At 36.3% G+C, this 24444-nt stretch overlaps 1 pseudogene; it reads left to right on the forward strand.

Moving 5' to 3' along the window:
- Window positions 1-1345: 1345 nt before the first annotated feature.
- On the forward strand, window positions 1346-2102 carry LOC129540394 (zinc finger CCHC domain-containing protein 17 pseudogene; annotated as a pseudogene).
- Window positions 2103-24444: the final 22342 nt, after the last annotated feature.

Below are 24444 nucleotides of genomic sequence, written 5' to 3' on the forward strand. Positions count from 1 at the left end.
GAATTACCAGAGAAATATTGTTCAATGGCATTACTATTGTGAATGATATTTTTTTAATTTTCTTTCTCAAAACAAACAAACAGACAAAAATTTCTCTGAGATTACTTAAAATCACAGAAGGCTAAAGCTAGTTCTATCACTTAATTCTACAAATGAATGAAATGAGAAAAAATGCTGGTTTAAGGTCACCTTTCAGCTAGTGGCTGAAGCAGGAACAGAGTTCAGTTCTACTAATTTCCAAATTGATGCTCTTCTCAGGCATCATTTATCGTCACTGGTTGTTTTAAGAAAACATGGAAATGGTAGTGAAGCATCAATATAAAATAACCTTAGGCTCTTGAACTTATTAGCTCTGTGTCTTTGGGTATGTGACAATCCCTATGAAACTCAACTTTCCTGTTTATAAAGTGTCAATAATAATACCTGCCACGTTTTCAGAAGTAAATGAAATGAGATAATAGATACTTTATATGATGGCTGCCATGTGGTAGGCATTCAAATAAATTGTATTATTATGATTATTTGCAATTAGCATTATTTTAAAAGTGAATCATTACTATAAGCATGAGTAATCTTAGCGCATTCAGTATGAGAAAATCACTGGGTGGGCAGAGCTCTCCTGATATTGGAAGAATCCAGCATTGCTTTGGCAGACCGTGGCTGCACCCAGTTTAGAAGTAATTAGTCCTACTCAACCAAGGTAATCGGGAAATTGGCTCTCAGATCATATTTGCAATTTTATGTGGAGAGAAATGATTCAATATTCAGTAATGGTTAGGTACTTTCAATGTTCAACCTCGAGGTCCTTGTGTAAATAGGATTGTTGTTGAAATGGAATGGAAGTTTTGACAGCAGGAACAGCCCCTTAATCAGATTTACACAGAAAAGGAGGGGATGTTCCATCATGGGAATGCCAATGAGAAGATGTACTGAATGTGAAAAATCAGTTATTTTTAATGTTAATGTAAATACTAAGAGTAATAACCAAACATTGATTGTCTTTCTAGTCTCTATGTCTCATTAAGAGAAAGAATCCCATGTTCATTTGTCATGATATGTTTGAAACAGGATTTTCACTTCAAATAAAGGCATAAAAATAGCTTATAAATAAATAAGTTTCAGAAAAGTACTCAGTGATTGAGTAAAGAATGGAACAATTAGGATAAACTATGTGAGGAAGCAATTTTTTGTAACAATAATAGAGATAATCATAGAAATATTGGCAAGTTTGACTGACTGGGTTTTGGTGTTTTGTGCAATGCTGCGAGGGGAAACCAGAGGCTGACACTGAAACACTTCAATTAGCTTTAGCAGGGGAGAGATGGAGGAACTTAGAACATTAAGGATGAATTCAGGAAGACCCAAGACTGTGGAGAACTTGCCTGTTCTCTACACCATTTTCCAAGGAGAGGCTGCTATTGTCACAGACTATGGAGCCTTTATCAAAATCCCACGCTGTCCGAAGCAAGGTCTAGTCCATCGAACTAGACTTACCCTGTGGCGTGGATAAGCCCTCTGAGATAGTAGATGTTGGAGACAAAGCGTGGGTGAAGCTTATTGGCCAAAAGATGAAAAATGATAGGATTAAAGTATCTCTCTCCCTGATGGTTGTCAACCAAGGGACTGGGAAGGACCTTGTTCCCAAAAAGGTTATCACTGAGCAAGAAGAAAGGTGGAGGGTGTCCTTCCAGGATTACACTGGACAGAAGATCACCCTCGAGTTTGTCCTGAACACTACCTGCAAGAAGTATGGCTGAAAAGGCCACTTTGCAAAGGATTGTTTCATGCAACCAGGTGGGACCAAGTACTCTCTGATACCCAATGAGGAAGAGGAGAAGGAAGAGGCAAAACCAGCAGAGTTTGAAAAGCCTGACCCCACGAGAAATTCTTCTAGAAAAAGAAAGAAGTCAAAGAAACATAGAGACAGGAAGTTATCTGACTCTGACAGCTCAGACTCTGAGAACAATACAGGCAAGAGGGCAAGGCACATGTCAAAGGACAGCAAGGCAGCAGAGAAGAAGAAGAAGCACGAGAAGCAGCACAAGGAGTGCGAGTGGAGAGCAGGAGTAGTTGAGAGAAGGGACCAGGAGCCTGTGCTTTGAAGCCCTGGCTCCTAAGACTCAGTATTAAGAATAAGGCCTCCCACCCTCCTCTGTCCCATGGGAGATGGCATCCCTCATGCCACAGGCAAGTTTGGGAGTTAGGTATTAAAAGCGTATGCCTGAATTGAGTTGTTCCTTATCACTCTTGGTTCCTTTGCAAGTGACCCCTGCAGCTCACCCATTCATTCACCCAACTGCATTCAGCAGAAGGTCATATTACCCTCTCCAGCTGCCACTGCCAGATTCCTGTACAGTAGTCCAGGCTAGAGCCACAGGAACTGCTGTGGGGGTGAGTCCGGCTGTAATTGAACATCGTGATTGGTCCCTCCCTGTTGGCCTACCCGCCCTGGCCTGATTGGTGGATGGTCTCTGCTGCATCCAGCACAGGGGCAGAGGGAGACTGGCAGCATGAGGGAGAACATGGTAAGAAGCGGTGCTCACTTCTCCCATTCCCCTAAGATGATTCTGCTATGTTAGAAGTGACAGCCAATGGTCGCAGCCAGAAAACCATTGTTTGCAGTGTCTTGGCTTGTTTGTGACACTCCGTCAGACCACTGAACCAGACCGCTCAAGCCGAAATCATTGCTTTACTTTGTATTTATTTCACTGTGAGTCAATTGGTTCCATTTCAAGGTTCTGATAAAATTCCTGATACTAAAATATATATGTATAGATAGATAGATAGGCAGGTTTGACCCCATAGACTGTAGCATGCCAGGCTTCCCTGTCCACGGAATTCTCCAGGCAAAAATACTGGAGTGGGTAGCCATTTCCCTTCTCCAGGGGATATTCCCAACCCAGAGATCAGACATAGGTCTCCAGTATTGTGGGCAGACTCTTTACCATCTGAGCCACCAGGGATCAAAGCCCAGGTTAAACCACATACATGTTGATTAGACTTGATCCATGACTTTGGATATGTTACTATAGGCAGGACTTTTCTTGGAGAAAACAGTATTAAAACTGGAAGTTGTAATTTCTCTAAAACTCATTTTCTCATCTTTAAAATGAATGATTGTACAAAATGACCATTTAAGTCTCTTTCAGCTCTAAACACTGAAAACAATTCTATCATTAATTCAAAGATAGAGTCTTTCATCCTGTACATGTACCCAGAATCCATCAGGACTGAGGCTTGAAGGGGAGATGTTCCACTCTGTGAGGTTCCTGTTATCAATCAAATCAATGCCCAGGATTATTAGAGGATTTAGGACTGAGCCCAGAGATACTGCTTCCATAATTACAACCTAGTTTGTTCCTGACCCTTCAGGACAACATAAACCTAGTTTTCACTTCAGCAGGCAATCCCAATTTCAAGACCAGAAGCAAAACTGCCCAGTTCTCCAGAAGTGGGGAGTCAGTTGCAGCGTACTAACCCATTCCCTCAGTAGCTGTGATATCAGCAAAAATCACAAAATCAGCTCCCTATTTTATGCTCACATATTTTGACACTTATAGCTTGTTACATCTTGGTTGGAACATCTTGTCCATGTTGTTTGGAGCATGGCTGAAAGTATTCAGTGGTCTTCAAGCCTCAGGATTCCAATTCTACAAAATGTTAAAAGAGACATCCATTCCAAAGTTCCTTTGTTTAATGTACTCTAGAAATCGAAGTGCCTTTAAGTATAAATGACAGGATAATAGAACTCTAAGTCTTCTTTGCAATGAACATTATACTTTCATTTTGCACCACAGAGCTCCAAATGCCTCACTTTATGCTGATGGTGGGCCTTTTATTAGAGTTTTTAGTTCTCCTTCAGTTAAAGCATGTGACAAAGTGGTCACTTACAGAAAGAGACGAAGGGGATGAGAGCATGAAATTCACAGAAATTAAGACCACATTAAACACGAAGTCAGAGAAGGCACTGGCAAGCCACTCCAGTACTCTTGCCTAGAAAATCCCATGAACGGAGGCGCCTGGTAGGCTGCAGTCCATGGGGTCGCTACGAGTCAGACATGACTGAGCGAATTCACTTTCACTTTCACTTTTCACTTTCACACATTGGAGAAGGAAACGGCAACCCACTCCAGTGTTCTTGCCTGGAGAATCCCAGAGACGGGGGAGCCTGGTGGACTGCCGTCTATGGGGTCACACAGAGTCGGACACGACTGAAGTGACTTAGCAGCAGCAGCAGCAGCAGCAAACACGAAGTAAATGTACTTCCATCTCCTCTATTTGTAGTTTAAATTTTAAATTTGTTATTCCAAGAAATTCACAACGACAAATCACTTTTCTGGTTAAAATTAGATATCTTAGGGGAAAATAAAATAATACACTTGGAAACACAGTAATCTTCAAAAATTAATGTAAATCAAATATATAGACATGTATGTATAACAATTAATTATTCATAAATAGTTACTAAAATATACTACTAAAGGAACTTAAAACATTAGAATTTAATGTGTTTTTTTCAAAATAATTAGTTTCTGTAGTCATATGGATCTACCACAGAAAGGAAATAATGTATATTGCAAAATGAAAATAAAATAAAGGAAATGCCTTTCCTGAATATAAGCTTTATTTCTTAAATTAATGTAATTTTGTAGTATAATAAATGTAAAACACCAAACCCATAAAAATATCTATCCTACTAAAAAGTGGAGAGAAATTGCATGAAGCTGATTCTTTTAAAACGAATTTCTGTAAACATACTTTTACTGTAAGTGTTCTTTCTGCTGATAAACAACATGTAAAGTTAAAGAGAGGAAGATGAAAACAGTAATCACCATTCTCCAGATATCATTTTGGGAAATCATTTCAGAATCTTTTAAGTCAAATTTGATTTTTATCTCTTGATTGAAAATAAGTAGTGTCTTCCTCAACACAATAGCCTAGAGTTTTTTCAAATAAATGAATATGACTAACAAGTAAGGATTATTAAAATATTATTTTACATTTTTAAATGTATCTAAATAAATTTAACTAATGAATATGACATATCTGTGAGAGAATACTTTGGCCATGTGATGTGATATATGAGCATAAAATATGTGAGCATAAAATAGGGAGCTGATTTTGTGATTTTGCTGATATCACAGCCACTGAGGGAATGGGTTAGTACGCTGCAACTGACTCCCCACTTCTGGAGAACTGGGCAGTTCTGCCTCTGGTCTTGAAATTGGGATTCCTTAAATAGGATTCCTTTTTAAAAGACTAAGAAACCAAGATTAATTAGGATAAAAATTAATAAATCAGAACATAATTTCATATTTGATATAAAGTTTTTTGAGAAAAATAAAGCACAATTTTAAAAGGATATAAATGATAACTTTATATATTACAATTGTTCCTACATTAGACTAAGATACTGAATCATATTAAAGACTGGACGTTTTGTAAGTGGTTTTGTTTTTCAAAGAGATGTAAAAGCAAGTTTATCATGGTCTTTTATGATGGCCTAGCTTTGATTGGCAATAATTCTTATTAATTTAGCCACCAAAATATTTTGGTTTGTATTTATAGATTTTTAAGAAGCATTATATATAGTGATAGAAAAGAATTTAAATTATTTGAATACTTGGCTTTATCATCATCTAGAAGTACTTTGCAATTAGTTTTCCTGCTTTATTAGAATTCTGTGGCAATCTTTGCATTAAAATGTCAGCCCTGTAGTTTCATGAATCATTACAAAAACATCATGGAGTATGATTTATAATGCACAACAATTCATTTTGATCCAAGAAAATAGACTATGTTGCAGTAAGTCATTCTTGGACTCTATCTTCAAGTAATTTGAGGGAACAGCTAAAATTGTGATCTGGTTGGCTTCTTGTGAGTGATCCAGTCATGGCATTAAAATCAATATATATCAAAAAAAGAAAGAATAGAAAGCATAGGTAATAAAATAATTCAATTTAATACACGTATTACACCTAATAGTTCCTATTTTAATATGTTACTTTTAATACCTGGACTTAATACATGTCCAAAGTTTATTTTCATTTTTATTTCTTTAGTATCTTTTCCTGTATGGCTAAAAACATCAAATTATCTTCTTTAAAGGAAAATCTTTGTTACATAAACATTTGCGTATTTTAGGAGAAAAAAACATAATTCATGTCAGAAAGACTGTGAATTTTTATGCTAGAAACCAGTGTCTAAAAATTATTTTTAAGACAGTCTTAATAATTACTTTATAAGTGTATAGTTACCACATAATTTCAATTGCAATTGTTTCCTATTATAAATAAAAATCCTAGTAAGAAATCTTAATGGAATTCATCATTCACTTTTGGATGGTAAGATATTAAATATTTAGTTTTTTATAAATGTGAAATTTTATTTACTACAAACTTTAAAACATACATTATTTAAAAATTAGAGTTCAAAAACTAAACACACTTTCAGGTAGATAATTGTTTAAATTTTTATGCAGACACCTACTTTTGTAAGCATATTGAAAAACTTTCTAAGTAGCATCAGAGAGCAGTTTGCAATGAAATGGTCAAGAGATATGACTAAGTCAGTTTTGCAGACGGATTCAAGCATTTTAGAATGGAGATGTTAAACTGCTAGTTTCCAACTATCAATGTATTAATTTATACTAAGAATAAATCCACAGTAGTAAGATTATCAGCAGCGTAGGCCCATAATAAATCATATGAGAGGTAAGCTAAAAAATAAATCTGTATACTCATTTGAGAAAGATTGTAATGGGCTTTATAATTTTAACAAAATTTTCAAGCTGATTTTTCCTTTAAAATGTTTAGATTTGCTACCTAAAAAGAGAGTGAGTGAAACATCAACAATGTAATAATTGAATACCTATGAATATACCCCATAACTTAAGAACTAGAACCAACAATAAGCTGAAATATTTAATAAAAATACAAGAGAAAAATAAACTGTTTTTGACATCTCTGTATTGTCAGTATCATTTCAGCCTACATGTAGGCTGCTTGGTACTTATTCTGCACCCTTTTTACAGTAAAACTTCTTTGAGGACTGAAGTACTAACCTTTAAATTAGTGCCTATTTAATTTAATAACTAAATCCATCAAACTTCAGACTCACTAAAATGATTTCATTTTCCTTTCTAGTTAGTCTGAAGTGCTTTATCTTAAAATGTTAACTGTCAAAATAATGGATTTTTTTCCTCCATAAGAATAACTTGGATTTCTAACATATCTCGTCAATCATTCTATTTAAACTGGGTGTGCATAAATTGTTCCACCACTAAGATTCTCTTAACTCCGGTGTGTAAGTCTGAACAGTGTTGCTTATCTCTACTGTGAAAAAGAAATAAGATCATGTTCTAAAATGAATTTATAGTCTTTTGCTTATAGTTAGAATGTATTTTTAGAGACAGAAAGTTCTATTATTTCATCAAGTAATGAAACAACTGTAAAAATTATTTTGAGAAAACAGGATACTATAGAACACATTATTGCATTAAAATTATAAAGTAAAATACTATGTTATACATATTCTCCACTAAGTGATTTTTTAATATTTGAACTATCACCTTCTCTCTTTATATCTTAGCAATGGTTGTATTTTTACTAAGAAATATTATCATCAGTTCTTCATCATATATTCTGGTATCCTATAATGTATATGACTAAGTTTATACTTGTCATAAGCCAATACAGTGTCTTATTCATAGAAGGAAGATGTTAAACTGAGAAAAATTCAAGTTTTATTGACAATCAGTTAATATTAACCTAAAGGTGGTTTGAAATTATTTTTTGTGTTAAATGCAAAAGCTGACTTTTATGTATCAGAGAACTATTCCAGGTCTTACAATCCAGAGTGATACCGTTTAATCGTTGTCCTTTTAATTTGAATTTAAAGTATAAATAGAAACTATTCCTTGCACTTTAGAGCTGAATTATTTTAGCCTTTACATTTCTAGTATTTCCCTGAAAGCTTGAATAAAAAGTTGTGGTCTGACAAGCTAAAAACATATTGTAGTTTTTTGAAAGTCTCCAATTGGCATAATGAGAACTGATACAATCTAATTGTTTAATCAGTAACATTCTATAATAATCTATATTCTAAGTAAATTTAAATAAATGCAGTTCTAATAAATATACTTAGGAAATTTATTTTATACTATTTTATTACTTACTGGAACATTTTGTAAATGCTCAAAGAATTTGATCAGGCGATTCACTTACATGAAAATTTAAAAATTCTTTGTGTCATTGGTGAATGAGAAAATGTTAGTAATGATCCATGGGACAATAACACACACAAACAGCATTTAAAGTTCTTATTCAGCACTTTATGTCTCTTATAAAGTGAAGCTGATTCTCCTTGCTTATGGACTGGGACACAATTTAATACCAGAGGAGAATTTAGGCAGCTACTGGAATTACTACAATGCTAATAACTTATATCAAAAGAAAGGTTTAAATTTTGGAGAAACTCAATTCAATATGTATTATCATAATTATAAATCTATTAGCAATAAGAATACTATTAAGAGAATTATATAGTACTAATAAGAGTACTATGTATGCTCCATATAAATAGATCTCCAAATAAAGTGGAATATTTGGGAACCTAAAATATTTCCCAAATGTTACAGAATTTTCCAGTGGGGTGAAGTCTGCTTTTTGAATTTAAATATCTGCTATAATCAGTAATTAATAATAAAGCATTACTATAAATCTACAACACAGCCTAAATTATTTGAGTCAGTGTTGCATAGAACCTGACTCTAATTGTGAATTATTTTTAAGGACTAGGAAGCAGTAGTTCTCAAGCTCTCACAGGCATCAGAATCATGCTTGTTGAAACAGAGACTAGCAAGCCCTCACCTCCAGATTTTTGGATTCAGTGGGCCTGTGATGCCATCTGGGAATCTGTGCTTCTAACAAGTTCCCAAGTGATGCTGAGATTACCTACCAAGAGACCACATTTTGAGAACCACTGATCTGAATGCAGAAGAGTACTTTTAGCACCTTCTTTGAGAAAGCCTGTCATCATAGTCTCAAAAGACATTTATTGCCTGTGAAGCTTAAGATTATTAATGGATTTGGGAATTGCTTGTATTCAATATTATTTTAATAGCTACTAAAATAAATTTTCTGATAACCATAGATACACTAACAATTTTTCCTAGGACAATATAATTATGTAGTTATAAATGGTATTATCATAACTTAGAAATGGTAATAAAATAACTATTGCTTTGAGGTTAAAAAATGTGTACTTAATTTTTTTTCTTATCAGGTGCTTCCTTGGTCTCTTTGGTTCTAAAATGTAGTCTATAAGCTAAGGGAATAAAATCCTTTTAGAAAGGATTATTATTATTATATTAATATCTGTGATGGGTAAGTCTCTTCTGGTGAATAGATACTATGGTAATGACTTGTTGCAACATTCACCTTTGCACAATGTAATATTCATTATACCAACCACAATCTTTTGACTTCTTGAAAGTAAGATGTTACTTTACTTTCTTTTGAGTCCTCACAGAGACCATAAGACCCTGAACTGTGAGATGTTCCATAAAGAATGATTGATTTAAGGACAACGTAACGTCAACATTTAGAAGAATGCCAGGTAATAGTATATGCTTAATAAATGCTGATGGACCTAAATACATTCGTCATGAAGAGTATATGCATGATAGATTATTTACCATTTGGACAGGCATCCTACTCTTTTGACTATACGAGCTGCTTCATCTCCGTGTGTTTGTCTGAAGTTGTAAAATGAATTGTGGGATGGTTTAAATATCCTTGCATTAAGGCAGATGACTTAATAAATGTCAAATTAGCTTTCAGTTACTAATTTTGCCCATGTCTACACTATCAGCATTACAATAAAACCTGTTTCTACATTTAAACAGTTCTCATTTTAACACTGTATTGATGACCCTGTACAAGCAAAATAAATATATCCAAAATAAACATATTATCACTGTTACTTGTAGTACCTGTGTGCGTGTGCTCAGTCGTGTCTGACTCTTTGCAGCCCTCTGGACTGCCAGGCTCCTCTGTCCATGTGATTTTCCAGGCAAGAATACTGGAGCACGCTGCCCTTTCCTACTCCTCGGGAACTTCTTACCCAGGGATCAAACCCTTACATCTCCTGCATTGGCAAGTGGATTCTTTACCATTGTGCCACCTTGGAAGCCCACTTGTAGTATAAGCTACAGTTTAATGAGTCTAGAATGGTGGAAACCAGATTTTGTGGCTGTGAAAAAGAGTTTTATAACCCAGAACTAGGACTTCTGAGGCTTAAATAGACCTGTATATATCCCCTGAAACGTTAAAATAATCTCTGCTCTTAAAGTGTAATTATTGTAACACAGATATTATCTTGTTTTTTCATCAGTTCTGAGAATTGTACCCCAACATATGCAAGGGGATTTAACTGCATACACCGAATGACAATTACATCATTACGAAGAAAAGATGAGCATGAAACCCAATGACTAAAGAGTTATGAAGGAGTTCTGTCCTCCTCTCACTGACTAGTAACCAAAAAGCCCAGGAAAAACAATTATAGCGTATAGGATGGGTGGTAGGGGAGAAATTGCAAAAACATCTGATAAACCCAAATGCCTGAATAAGGTTGAGCTAATTTTTTCTCTCACATTATGAGAAACCACTGAAGACAAAACACTTTCATAACAGAGGTCATTTCAAGGCTTTTCTTCCCCTCTTTAAAGGAAGAAAGAAAAAAAGAAATAAAAGGAAGAAATACTGGAAGAAATAAAAGGAAATAAAATACTGGAAGAAATAAAAGGAAATAAAATACTGCTCTGCTTCTATTTTGTAAAACTGACACTCAACACACCAGTCCCTGGACACAGTTCTGAGGCCTGCTGGCTGCGACACTCCCTCTGACTCTCTGAGGAGACATGGCCCCCATGCACACGCCATGGCTGCTTCTGGGAAACACCCTCTACCACCTTCGAAGGTGGGAAAGAGCTGTAATGTTGCTTAACACGAAAGACTCTCTGCTTCTTTCTCCCTTTCCTCACACACTGAATGAACTGTTGCTGTAAGACAACACACTGCTAAGTTAAAGTAACTTAAAAATTTATAGCAGGTTCTCTGCCTGGAGGTATATGATGGGGCCACCTGTAGGCATCTAATTCCACTGAAAATAATAAATAATTGTGAAAAATTTCTGTGAGTCTAGAGGAAAGTGGCTAAGAACTGCGATGCTGGTTGACTCCAATACAGATTCTGTCGTGGAGGATTAGAGAATTGTACTCTCTCCAACAAATATGAGTAATCCTTCTTTCTACAAAAGATCTGTTAAATGTAACACCAGACACCTGGGTGCCAGATAGACACAGCCATTTCTTGGGCCCTTTTGATAATCCACCTGCAGAAACTGCCACATGGCAATTGCTTAATATAGCACATCGATCCATTTGAGACTTCTTTTTTTTTTTTTTTTTTACAGTATAGAAAGCTATTTTGTTGTTTCTTTATATCCTGTTTACCTCTCTGAAGCCTCCTCCTATTTTGGCAAGGGTAGAAAGTGACAGTAAAAATATCCCTGATATATTTCCAAGAATTTTTTTGGGGTGAAATTAAAAAGTGTATTTTAGCAACGCTCAGCAACCTTGACCTTTTTCAACTGGAAAATAAAATTAATATACTGCAGAGCTGCTTTAAAGAAAAAGTAAAAGTGTTTGTTATGCTTTTGTCACAAGATAGATAGATTTATGACTTATTCTGTAGCTACTTAGAGTATGTATGTTACTTGTATGGGCTTCCCTGCTGGCTCAGCTGGTAAAGAATCCACCTCCAATGTGGGAGACCTGGGTTTGATCCCTGGATTGGGAAGATCCCCTGGAGATGGGAACAGCTACCCACTCCAGTATTCTGGCCTGGAGAATTTCATGGACTGTATAGTCCTTGGGGTTGCAAAGAGTTGGACACGACTGAGTGACTTTCAGTTTCACTTTTCAAATCCTATTCTGCTGTATAATTAGTGAAATTTTACACACACAAACTTTTATCAAGTAGGTTCTAAAATCTAGTCTAATCTTTGTTCATTTGGGTTATAAATTACCCATAAATTTTATTAATGTAGCTTTTAATCTCAGAGCCCCTGCAAACAGACCCTGTTCAGATATTTAAGTCTCTGACAATCTTTCTCCACAACAACCCTGTGGCTATGAACTAAGAAAACTACATTTAAATTATCATTTACGTACTGAAGATTGAATTCTTGGTGGTATTAAGGTTGACATTTCCTTCTGTTTGTACTACATGAAGGGTTAATAAGGTTTGCATAACTTTATTCTTTGACTGCTTTACATCAGAGTATTACAGGATTGCTGCCAAAACAGATTTTAACCCTTTTAATCATACTGCTAATAACCACATTTTGCAGAGCATAGCCTATACTGCGCATAAAGCAATGTAGTTCTGAAAACAATTTTGACCTGATATCCAATCAAGGAAATGTTCCTAGAGATACTTGCCATTTTGGTTGCTATGGTGAGTTTCATATTTTGTGGAAACCACTGCTAGATGTCTTAAAATAGACCTTTGCCAAGAAAAACATTGGTCCAGTGGCATATGCTGGCAGAGCACTGCAAGGTTGCTCAAATTCCCTTCCTTTGTTTTTCCCTCTCCCCCCTGGGGCAACTGCTCCAAGCATCAGCCCACTAGTCTGGCAGGCTGAGAATCCAGAAACTTGCTGCTAATTACAATGTTGACAATTCCCAACCTGTTTACTGGCGCCAGCAATCAAACTGCATCCTCTCGAGTGAACCAAAAAGCACTTGCTGGCTTTAGCTTCCTGAGGTTCCAAGCTGGCTATATTAATTACTGTTAACTTAAAACTGTTTGTTGTACAGAGGAAGCTTAATTAGCTGCTCTGAGGATTAGAATCTATCCTTTACAAATTTTAAAGCCTTCTGTTCTTGACCAAATTATGTGAATCCATAAAACATCTTTCTTTGGACAAAATGCTGATTATTTTAGGTGTGGTTTCTCAGAGTCAATTTTGCCACTCTATTTATTACCTTGAATTTCACACCAAAATAGATCAGAAGAAGATCTCTTTTTCTTTCTCCTCCTCCCTCTTCTTCCTTCCTCTCCTCCTTCCTTCCTTCCTTTCACTCTCCCTCTTTAACTTCCCTTCCTCCATGTTTCAACTCTTTATTTTTCTTAGAGTTATTTCTACATTTTGTTTTTAAAAATTGAGGAAAATAATGAGAACAATTATTTACAGTTACTGTTTATGGTTAATGAAAAAGGAAAACCTTTTGATGAGGACATAATGGTCAACAGATATGTTTCTATCTTGGTAAATTTTAAGACCGTAATAGTTACTTATACCATTTTTCAAGTGAACTCTCAGTGCTATGTGTGAGGTCTGATTTGGGAGCAGTCATCCTTCAAGTGTAAGAAGTGTATTTCCTTGATTGATAAGCTGGGTGACTACACAGTGAGAAATCACTCTCTCGGGGTCCTAAATGGCTAGTATTACATGCAATTTTCATAAAAAGCGTAACAGCAGTGGACAAGGGGTTAGTAAACTCGAGACTTTTATTTTGACTCTATTCTAATCCAAGAGTCATTCTGTCTTTCTTTATTCAAGATAGCTTTGAATACTTAAAAGTTGAAATAAAAGAAAGTAAATACAATTTTAATTTGTATTAAATATATTAAAGATGTGATTTGATTTCTGTTCTTTGGTGTGTGAAAATCACTTACTCAAATATTTACTAATCTTATTTAAAATTTTTCATTGAATGTACTATGTGGCAAATACTTGTCATTCCAATCTTTTAGCCAATATTTTCATCTGGGAGCTTATTAAATTGACCGGACTTAATTGAGATTAAATTTTTCCTTGTTTTATTGAAACACTGCAACTTAGGTAAAAGTTCAAGCTATTCCTTTAATTATGATTTATGTTTGTCTCTGCATTAACATTAATTTAGCCTACAAAATCTTCCTAACTTTTTAGATAAACCTATGTATAAGTATACTATAGACCTTTAGGATCTATTTGCACATTCACGTCTATATTTACAATATTTGAGCTTGAGAAAGTTTAAATCAAATGAATCATTGAATTCATCTGATAAGAATAATGTAAGTATTGTCAGATACCAGGAAGAGTAAAATTATAAGAAAAACTGAAATATTGAAGTTTTAGTGAATGTGTTAGAAAGAAAATATCCCGAGGACTTAGAAAATGGGTTCTAAATATCATCTGGGTGTCTATGGGGGAATTTACTTAGATTCTCTGTGTTGTAAGGATTTCATGTATAAAATGTGGAATTATGTCCATACACCAAATAACTGGATCTGAAATAGAAGATGATCATGACACCTATATATTGTAAGAATTTACTGTAAGCTTATCCAAGACTCATAAAATTTTGTATTCTGTGTGGATATGGACTGGAAAATAATTACATCAAGAGAAAACCAATGATCAAATCGGAACATCTTTGGACACTAAGAGCCAAGCCAGACAATAACAAGTGTGTCAATCTTCTATAACTTTACCATCATTAATTAACAAACAGTCCGCCTCCCTAATATCTAAACTGCAGTAAAGAGGAAAAGCCAGACACTTAGACACCAGTGTCTGTATTTTATATTGACAAACACTGCTAATACAGTCTTAAACAAATCCCCTTAGGTAACTTTATTTCTAAAGCAGGAATTCAAATATAATATGTCTTTTCCAATAGAAAAATGGATTAAAAAGGCATTTTAAAGCCGTGTTCCCCTTAGGCTTAATTTTCCACAAGTCTGTCTTTTCAGATTGATGCTCTTTCTTTTGACTTCTGAAACATCCAGATTTCATGCCTTTCTCAGTTTTGTACCTATAAGTTAGGACCATTCTACTCAGAAACTATTTCTATTTTAATTGATTCTATACTAGTTCCAAACTAGAGCATGATTTTCTACTGAAATAAAAGCAAGAACTTTTGAGTACTAGGAAAGAAATCCTATAATATAATATACTACATAAAATCAATATTGTCAACTTCCCATATATTGGGAGAAGGACACTGTATAAAAAAGATTTCTTGTAAAGTTTCCTAAAAATTGGTATTTTATTCAATGTGTATTGGTACTAGCTATTAGATCTGCCAATAAAACAAATAAGTTTATTATTGTTTCTTTAACACGTCACCCAGAACGGCACAATCTTTTCCACAGTCCACATTCTTAATATGGTTACTTGCTATCACTGTCCCTTGTCTCTTGTCAAATTCAATTGCTATCTGCACAAATCACTGGATCTAAATGTTAAGCTGTCTAAAAAATTTAACATCGACATAGATTCTTAATGTAGCAGCCACAACTAACAAAAATCTGTTTGGGGTCAAGAATCCTCATATTTTGACTCTGTTCTAATATACAATATTAAACAATCGCAGAGCTACTTTGGACAACCACATCCAGCAAAAGAGAGGAATATGAGAAATTTTAATTAAAGTGTAAAATATATGGCTTCTGAACTTCATACTCCTATCACCAGAAATCATTGCTTTTGAAAGCTTTATAGAACTTTTATTAAACCTGTTCTCAAAGTTTTAAATGGACATGATGTGTCATACCCATCATTAAACTGTGAATGAAACATTATGTAAGTTATCTAGTTAAAACAATAGCTGATAAGTCATATTATTTTAATTTTAAGAGGATGGGTGTATCTTTATGTGATTTTATATTTATTATACGTGGAACATCCAGGAGAGTCACATCTTTCAAATAAAAGTATGAATTAAGTTTGCTGTGGTCTAAATTTTCTTTGCTAGTAAATAATGAAAAAAATACATTACATAGATCCTGACCTTAAGAAAACATATCTATCACAATAATTATTATATTGAATAAAGCGAGTTCTTATATATTATTTGTTTAAGTTTCTAAGAAATTTTTTTAGGTATTTATAGATCTAATATTAAATGAAATATATTAGCATTTTCTGCATCAAAATTCACATGGACTTAAATGAGTCTAGATTAAATAGTTACTTGCAGTTCTAAAAAGAATACCAAGTTAAATGGTCTCACAGATTTTTTAATTATTTAGGAGTTACATTTGAGAATCAGAGAAAATGAATTTTTATTTTTGCAAAGAATGAAAGAGCACTATTAACACAATGTTGTAAATCAACTATACTTGAATTTAAACAATTTTAAACAGAATAAATTACTATTAAACAAATTTGAGAATTAGAGTTTACATTAACAGTAAATTAAATTTAAATACATGCAGTTCAACAGCTAGTTTTGAAAATGACATGAACTACAGAAAAATGTAAAATTCCGCATTAATATGTCCTGAAAGAATATAGTTGCTTTCAGAAATTAATAAATATGAAAAATAAAAATAATTATTTTTTAGGCACCTATCATGTGCCAGGCACTGGACTAGGTATTTTAAAAGGCTATACCTTTGCTATGCTATTTTAGGATTAAATATCCTAGACAAGTAACTAGTTCTTTTCTTTTTCACAGAGTGAAAAATAGTAATTTCCCCATTCCTCTAAAAATTGTAATTAAATTTAATAGCATAAACGTTTACACACAGGATAAACATTTTAAAAGGTCCAGTGTTTTATTCTTTACCCACTATTATCATATACACTGACTTTGAAAAGAGTTGTTTGTGATTTGTTCTTAAGTTGAAATATTTCTGAGGTGTGTGCAGGGTTTGAGAGCCTCACATATATTATACATGTACATTATACATACACACATGCGTGCATTCCTACAAAAACACATTAAGATGAATTGGTAAGTCATTTTGGCGGTGCTTTTCTTTCCTACTAAAACTTAAAATAAAAAGTAAAGGGTAAAGAAGTGACAAAAGTGTTTCCATGTGCTCGTTTTAAAAATGTGAAAGCTTAAAGACCAATTATTGTTTGATATCAAGGTAAAACACGTCGGTGAATACCTTTGGAAGACTTCTGTATTTTTTAAAAGCTGCTTTCTTAGTTGTGGTATCAATTTTCTCACGATCTACACACTAAAATAAGAGTAGAATTCAGGCCAAAACAAAAAAGGTTATTTTGGAAATGGAATTCCTAAGAGGTAGGAAGGCCTTGAGAGAATATAAATCCAGCCCTCCTTGTTGTAAGTGAGACACTGGGTGCCAGCCAAGCCCTGTGGCTAGTCACAGTTCACAACAGAACCTGGACTCAAAATAAGATTTTCTAGCCTTTATTGCAAAGTTTTTTTCTATCATATGATGTACTCTCTTCCATTAAGTATCATAAAATTGAGGAAAGCAGGTAATTCAGAATTTTTCCAAATAACTGCCTCAATTCTAATTTGCTTTGTCTTTGTAAACAGTGAAAGCATATTTTAAAAAATGTTTATGAAACAAACTGTGCATGAAACTGGACCCATAAAATAACCGTTCTTAAATTTAATTCCCTAGCATTTATGCATAAAATTATCTAGAATATTTGTTGTTTTACCCTAACATGTTCTTATTATGAAAGAGATTTTTGCATGTATGCTTCTGATAGAATATTAGGCATGGCACTCACTCATCCATTCATTCTTCTAGAGGTCCAAAAAATGAATGGAATATTTGCCAGATATGTGGAAACAATCTTAAATAACTAACTATAGTTTATCATGGGCCTTTTTGAAGCAATTCTTAAAATCGGCCACATTTGCTCACTGAGATAAAAATAGACCTCAAACAACTTCTACTTGTGTATTGGATATAAATTTCTTTAAGTTGCAATAAATATCAGTTTTCCAGTTAAATTATATCAATGTTACAAAAAGTTTTTTAGAAACAGTGTCTCTTAAGACAACACATTTGAAGTTTAAAAATCAGACACTAATTTCAAAGTATGCAATTATGCTACAATTGTAATACAACTGTCGACCTGAAAAAAGTGTGCTGTGTGTTGTGCTAAGTCGCTTCAGTTGTGTCTGACTGTTTGCAACACCATGGACCATAGCCTGCCAGGCTCCTCTGTCCAAGGAATTTTCCAGGCAAGAATATTAGAGTAGGTAGCCATTCCCTTCTCTAGGGGCATATTCCTCTTCCTGACCCAGGGATCGAACCCAGATCTGCTCTGCAGGCAGATTCTTTACTGTCTGAATCACCAGGGAAACAAGTGTACTACGATATAAACTGTATTTTAACCAGAAACATAGTATGAGTAAATAGACTACAGCAATATAAATGTTTTTTTAGTTTGAAATTTAATTGAGATTCAGTATTGTTTTGAAGCTAATAAAATGTATAAGAAAACTTATTTAAAATCATTTCAATATTTTAAAATTCATAGTTTATTCTCAGCTTTTTAAACTTTTAGTTCTAGCTATAGGTAGCATGTGTATAAATTTTCAGATACTGTGGATTGTTACTAAACCTCAAAGTGCATTTCCACAAACACAGCAAATGAAAATATTGTGTTTACACTTGTATACATAGTATAATACTTTTCAGTGATTTTTAGAGATCCCATTGTCTCATTTAGCTCTCATTATTAACCAGACTATAACAGAATTCAGAATGCAAAAGATTTAGGAAGTCACATATTTGTAATCTGGGACAACAATACAAATATTAGGGACACACGGGTTCTACCATCAAGCTGTACTCAGCAAACTCAACTGTACTAAACATATTTCAAGAAACTTAAAATGTCATCACATGTCTTTGGCTTACATTTTTTGGATGAACTATAATGTCTCTTCAAATATGAAGCTTATAATAAATACTCACAGTAAATGTTTTGTAAATTTAAGCATTCTACATCATGATTTAAAGTACAGGTGCCAGAGGAAAAAAATCTCAAAACATTTGAAAAACAAGTTGTACTACAAAACTCATTTAAAACATATTGAGCATTTATGTTTATGGGTGTATAACTACCAATAACTAAATGTAATAGCTAAATATAATAATAAAAGTCTTTAAGTATTCTGTCATTAATGTTTTGTTTCTATTGAGAATATTTATCATCAAATAAATTTACTTTCAAATAGTAAGTCTAACATGCAGATTACACTACTGTCTAAGAGCAAGAACGTCATCCTGTCATTTCTGTGATTCAGTGACAGCTGACACTGTACAGTATTGAAAAGTTGGTGAATAATCGTGATCATCTTATATTGCCTTCTGTGTCTTCAGTCCTTCTCTGTCCTACATAAAAGCACAAAATATTCCCAAATATGCCCATCATCTCCACCCTGAGAAAAAATTGTCTATTTCTATACTTGAAAATTTACCAGTACTGATGTGGAATCTAATAAAAAATTATAATATGACTTATGGAATTTTCTACCCATCAAAATGCTACTTCATTGCCTGGACATTCATTGACAATTCTAGTTCTAGACTGGCACTGCTGGACACCAAGAACCCACGTCATTCTAGGGCTAACAGTGGATGTGGAGAGAGATAATGGCTCCAGGACATGATTATTAATTTAAAAATATACTTGGTCAGAATCATCTATACAATAATATTTCTTTTTGTACTTATTTAGAGGTTTTCATGGTACTCAATGGATGTTTAACCCTGAAAACTGCCATTCCCTACAGTTCTAGTTGAGCAAAAATATCAGAACATGATTCATAAACAAAAAATAAAATCAGAAAATTCTTTGTAAAATTCAGTTTCTGTCAATCTCCTTACCTGAAACTCAGTAGTAAACCATCAACCAAGATGATATTTCTTACACCTATTAATGAATATCACATTATAATATAAATTCGAGCATTCGTAGACATATAAATTTCAATGAGAAAACAAAAGCTCCCTATTAAAAGCCATAAATTGTGTTCATAAAATTTTGAATACTTAGGCAGACTTAACTAAGGTAAAAATAGCAAAGGCAATTTTCACAAGTTTTCTCCTTTCTCTTCCATTGTGCCTCGAGTATTACTGTCAAATACAGCTGTATCCATATGCTTTTCTCAGGAAAAAAATTCTGTCACCTTTGTAAAGCAAACCAAATTTTAGAAGAAGGATAATATTTGGACATCAATTGAAAAACAATCCAAGTATTACTATTACTTACAATCACTTGTATCTAGCATGGAAAAAACACACAATCACTTCCTACTTCTTTAATCTTGTGTATGGATTATACCAACATGGCAAAAGTGAGAACTTTTGAACTAGGCAAAAGCTAGTTCTGATGTAATTTAAAATTCTGTTTTCTGAGGGGGAAAAAAGCTGCCTTGTAATAGTAACAATTAACTACAGTAATTTCAATTTAATAATTTGGGAATTTTCCTCCTTATCTAAAAAGATAAAGTATGATAAAACCCACAATTTATTTTTAATTTTGTTTTTTTGTTTTCTAAATTTAAATAGGAACCAGCTCAGTCAGACTGACACCTAATGGAAACTTTTATAAGAGATAATTCTGCAAAGGAAAGAAAGCAATGTGATAAGTATTTAAGTCACTAGAACCAAGAATGCCAAATACTTTTGCTGGCCATGAGATGAGTAGAGGTTTCCTCCAGATTTCAACACTAGCATTTAAAGTTATTCCACTCTAAAAATTATTATTCACTTATGAAGCGATCATAATGATAAGCTAAAGTACCAGTGGTAAAGAACTAAATGAAATAGCTTATTTTTCAGAAGTTTCCCTTATTCTCTCAACAAATGCCAGAGTATTAAATCCTTCATTTCTTGCAAACTCTCACTGGGTTCTCAGTTGCTTTTCTGCCTTTAAAATCTCATACACTTATTTAGCCAAACAGCCTGAGTCCAACTTTTCAAAGCTCACCAAATTACTAGATTATGTAGCTTCTCCCTACTTTGCCAATTTCCAGATGAAACCAGGGAACCAGCAGACATATTGAATTTTGATAAATACATTAACAAACTCAATCTTTAAAAGCCCTTAATCACCAAATAGTGACTACCTAGAGAAAGGGAAACAATGAAGGAAAGAACAGTGGTTCAAAATTCTTTGGCTAGTGATAGAATTTCGAGTGCAAAGACGGCATCTGTGTTTCCTTTCCTGCTTAGACTCATTCTTAAAACGGGCTTGTCAGACCTGGGAGCTTCTGAGAAGGGCCCCCACTCACTTGCCTTGCAAACCACCTTCCCTGACCTCAAAAGCCGTGAGTGCTGATACCCTGAAAGTAACTGTGGGGTCAGATGCGGCGTGGTAGGAATAAGGGCAGGTATAGGAGTGGCACAGTGTACCCATCACTAGAATCCAAAGTACTGGAAGAAAGGCGAGATTCTACACGGGAAGTGTGAGGATGTGCCTGCCTCCTTCGGGGCACTTTGCTCTCAACGTCTCTAGGGCTCAGAGCTGCTCTCCTGGGCAAGAAGCCAGGGGGTACATGCACCGTCGTCGCGCCCAGGAAAGGCCCATCCTCTAAAAGGAAAAGGTGTCTGGGGCGTCGTTCGGCTTAGAGCCGGTTTGGAAGCGCTGCGAGGGAGATGCTTTGTAGGCTTCTTACTCCCCCCACACCCCCACCCCCGCAGCTTCGACTTCTCAGGAATTCAGTCTTCGCAGCCCGTGCACAATCAACAGCCACCATGCAGGGAGGAAACTTGGTCTTAGGATCCCAGGAGGTTCTTGGTGAGCTCGTGGAACCTTCTGGGTGCCTGATAAAGTTCTAGTCCCCAGCATTTTCTCCTTCCACCTTTGAAGCGCCGCCACTGGGCGGGTCCTGGCGCCTCCCTAGAGGGAAAGGAGAGTTGCAGAGCCGCGTGGTCTTAAGCCCACAAGAGCTGAGAGCTGGAGCCTCCTTGGCCTGCGCCTTCTCCGCTGGATCATCTTTTCCAGCATCATCTTGGGCATCTCAACTCCGGACACACCCGGTTGTCCTCAGGATGCCCGGTGTGCTGGAGGGGGTCAGTGAGTGGTGGAATGCTCTTCGCCAGGATCCCTTCTATCCCAGACAAATCCGTAGGGCTTTATCTTCCATTGATATTTGAAGCAAGCAAACAAACACCAACTGGAAGTAGAAGGAGGGAAAGGCTCGCTCTTCCTTTAGTCCCATCGCAGCAGACCTGAGAGAGGGAACGTGCCTTGGGTTTGTTGATGTTTGATACTCGTCCTAACGGCAGAGGCAGGGAGGACAGCGCTGAAGAGATGTCCCAAAGAAACTGGACGACTGAACAGTCACTGCCTGCCCCATCACTTTCAGGAAGGTTCCAGTTCTGTGCCACACGGCAACCAATCCAGTTCCCATCCTGATTCTCCACCCCTTCGCGGAGAATCCGAAAAGAAAATGCAGGGCCCTGAGAGACCCGCCTCACTTCCAATCTGGAAGTTCCGGGGGACCCAGGCCCGGGCCTCCCGGCCTCTCCACAGCCGGCAGCCAGGTCTGGCAGCCGAGTGGTACGGCTGGGGGTGGGGCTCCGGCACCGCCCCAGCCCGGGATTCGCGAAGTCACAAGCTTCCGCAGCTTGCTTGCGGGGGCACCTTCGCCCACGGACACGCCCTTCCTGCGCAGGCAGCCCCCAGCGACCCTCCGCTGAGCGCCAGATCCTCACTCGCAGCGCTGCCAAACTGCTCAGGGCCTTTCAATCACTCCCAACTTTCGAGATTCGCCCAGTCCGCGTCGTTCCCTGCAGCCGGAACCCACGGGGGAAAGGAGACGAGAAGACTAGAAGGCCAGGGACCCCGAAACTCCCCGCAGGCTTCTTGGAACAGAACCCCATCCTTTCCCCGCCCCTCCCCTCCGCCTCGACTACAGCCCTCCGACACGCACCCATTCTACAGCCCGGGTCACCAGAGGCGCGGCGCGCACTGCCTTTCTGGTGGGATGTGTCTTGTAATCACCTAACACGCGACCCGGAGCGAAAACACCGAGGAAAGGAAAAGATCAAAAAAGTGCTACCTTGGCAACCACAGGCGTTTACAGGCCAGCTGGTGGGCTGGGAGGGGCGGCCGCTGCCCGCCTGCCGCTGGTACTCTCCTCGACTACGCGTATTCTTAAGCAATAACAACGTAATCCGTATTATCCACCCAAGAATACCCGTCACCGAAGAGAGTCAGAGGACCAAGCTGCTGCTGCCGCTGCTACCGCTGCCGCCGCTACTGCCGCCGCCGCCGCCGCCAGAACTCTTGCTGCTGAGCCCGCCCCTGGCTGGGGCTGGGCTGAGCTTGACCGGGACCATAAATCCATAACTCGATTTCCCTAAAGAAGGATCCAAAGCTGTGCACGGCTGCTTCCTGCCCAAATCCAAATGGCTGCTCTATTTCCAATTCTGAAAGACAAATCACAAAACCAAGCACTTAACACAGAAGAGTGCTCTCTTCCCAGTGAGGAAGGAGGATGTGGGAAGGCTCTTAGGGCACAGGGTGGGCGTGACAAGTAACCTTTAGTTTACCTGGTGCTCTCCCAGTGCCTTTCTCTGTCCTTGCTCTGCTTGGTACCCCCTCTGGTATCGGCCAGCCCACTCTAGGTGCTTTGATTGAGTGTCATGGCAGCGAGAGAGCCCTGTAAGAGACATGCATAGTTAAGCACACAAATATTACAAATGTATTTGCCTAGACGGCTTTAAGAAGTGAGGTTCAAATAAAGATAGGGTCATGCATGGGTGAAATGTTCAGCAGTGTGTTTTGGAAATGCATTTTCTCAAGCCCAAGATCACAGAAAATAAACACTCTTTCAATTTACTACTTGAAATCAAATACTTATAGATCTACAAAAATAGGCACCTCTCCTTTGAAGGCCTTAGAGCTATATAACATAATGATTTTTAAAGGAAAAAAAAAAAGCTTCAAAGCACAAAATAATTAAACTCATTTTCCATAGTATCAGAACTCACTGAGTTGACAAGCTGGTAGAGTTTCTATGATTTAGGCATCATTTTGTAGTACCACAGTGTGTAATTCCATAGCCCACCTTTCAAATATACAGTATAGATGCATTGCTGTGCAGTTGTTGTGAACACTTCTACAGAAATACCTTTGAAGCTCTGTCTTCATAAAAATTATTTTAAGAAAAAAAAAACAATAAAAACTCATTTGCAAAGTGACTGTAATTTTGGCTTCCAGAGAGAGAACCTCTGTGATTCTTTGATGATCAATATGGCTCTTATTGGAAAAGCTTTGTCTTAAAATCCTGCAGTGAATATTCTGATAATAGGGGTTTATTGTTCACTAAATAAAATGAACAAGTGCAACGTCACTACCCAAGACATTTTGTAGCTCCATTAGAAAGTTCTCAATTTCCTTTCCCCGTTACTCTCAAATACATGGAAGTACATCCATGTGAGAGGAATAGGGAGGGGATATGGAAACATGGCAATAGACATTATGATTCCTCAAATTATGTAAGTGCAAATAGCTCTTCATCAAGCGGTAATTATATAACAGAATCTCTCCCACTACCACAACTCATCTCTAAGTGACCTGGTTGCAATTTAAGGCATTTAGGTCATGCTTTCTCCTATTACTAATATTTTTTTTAAAAATATATTA

Source organism: Moschus berezovskii, chromosome 4 (assembly GCF_049115385.1).
Source record: "Moschus berezovskii isolate FMDL1 chromosome 4, NW_MosBer_1.0, whole genome shotgun sequence".
Classification (NCBI taxonomy): domain Eukaryota; kingdom Metazoa; phylum Chordata; class Mammalia; order Artiodactyla; family Moschidae; genus Moschus; species Moschus berezovskii.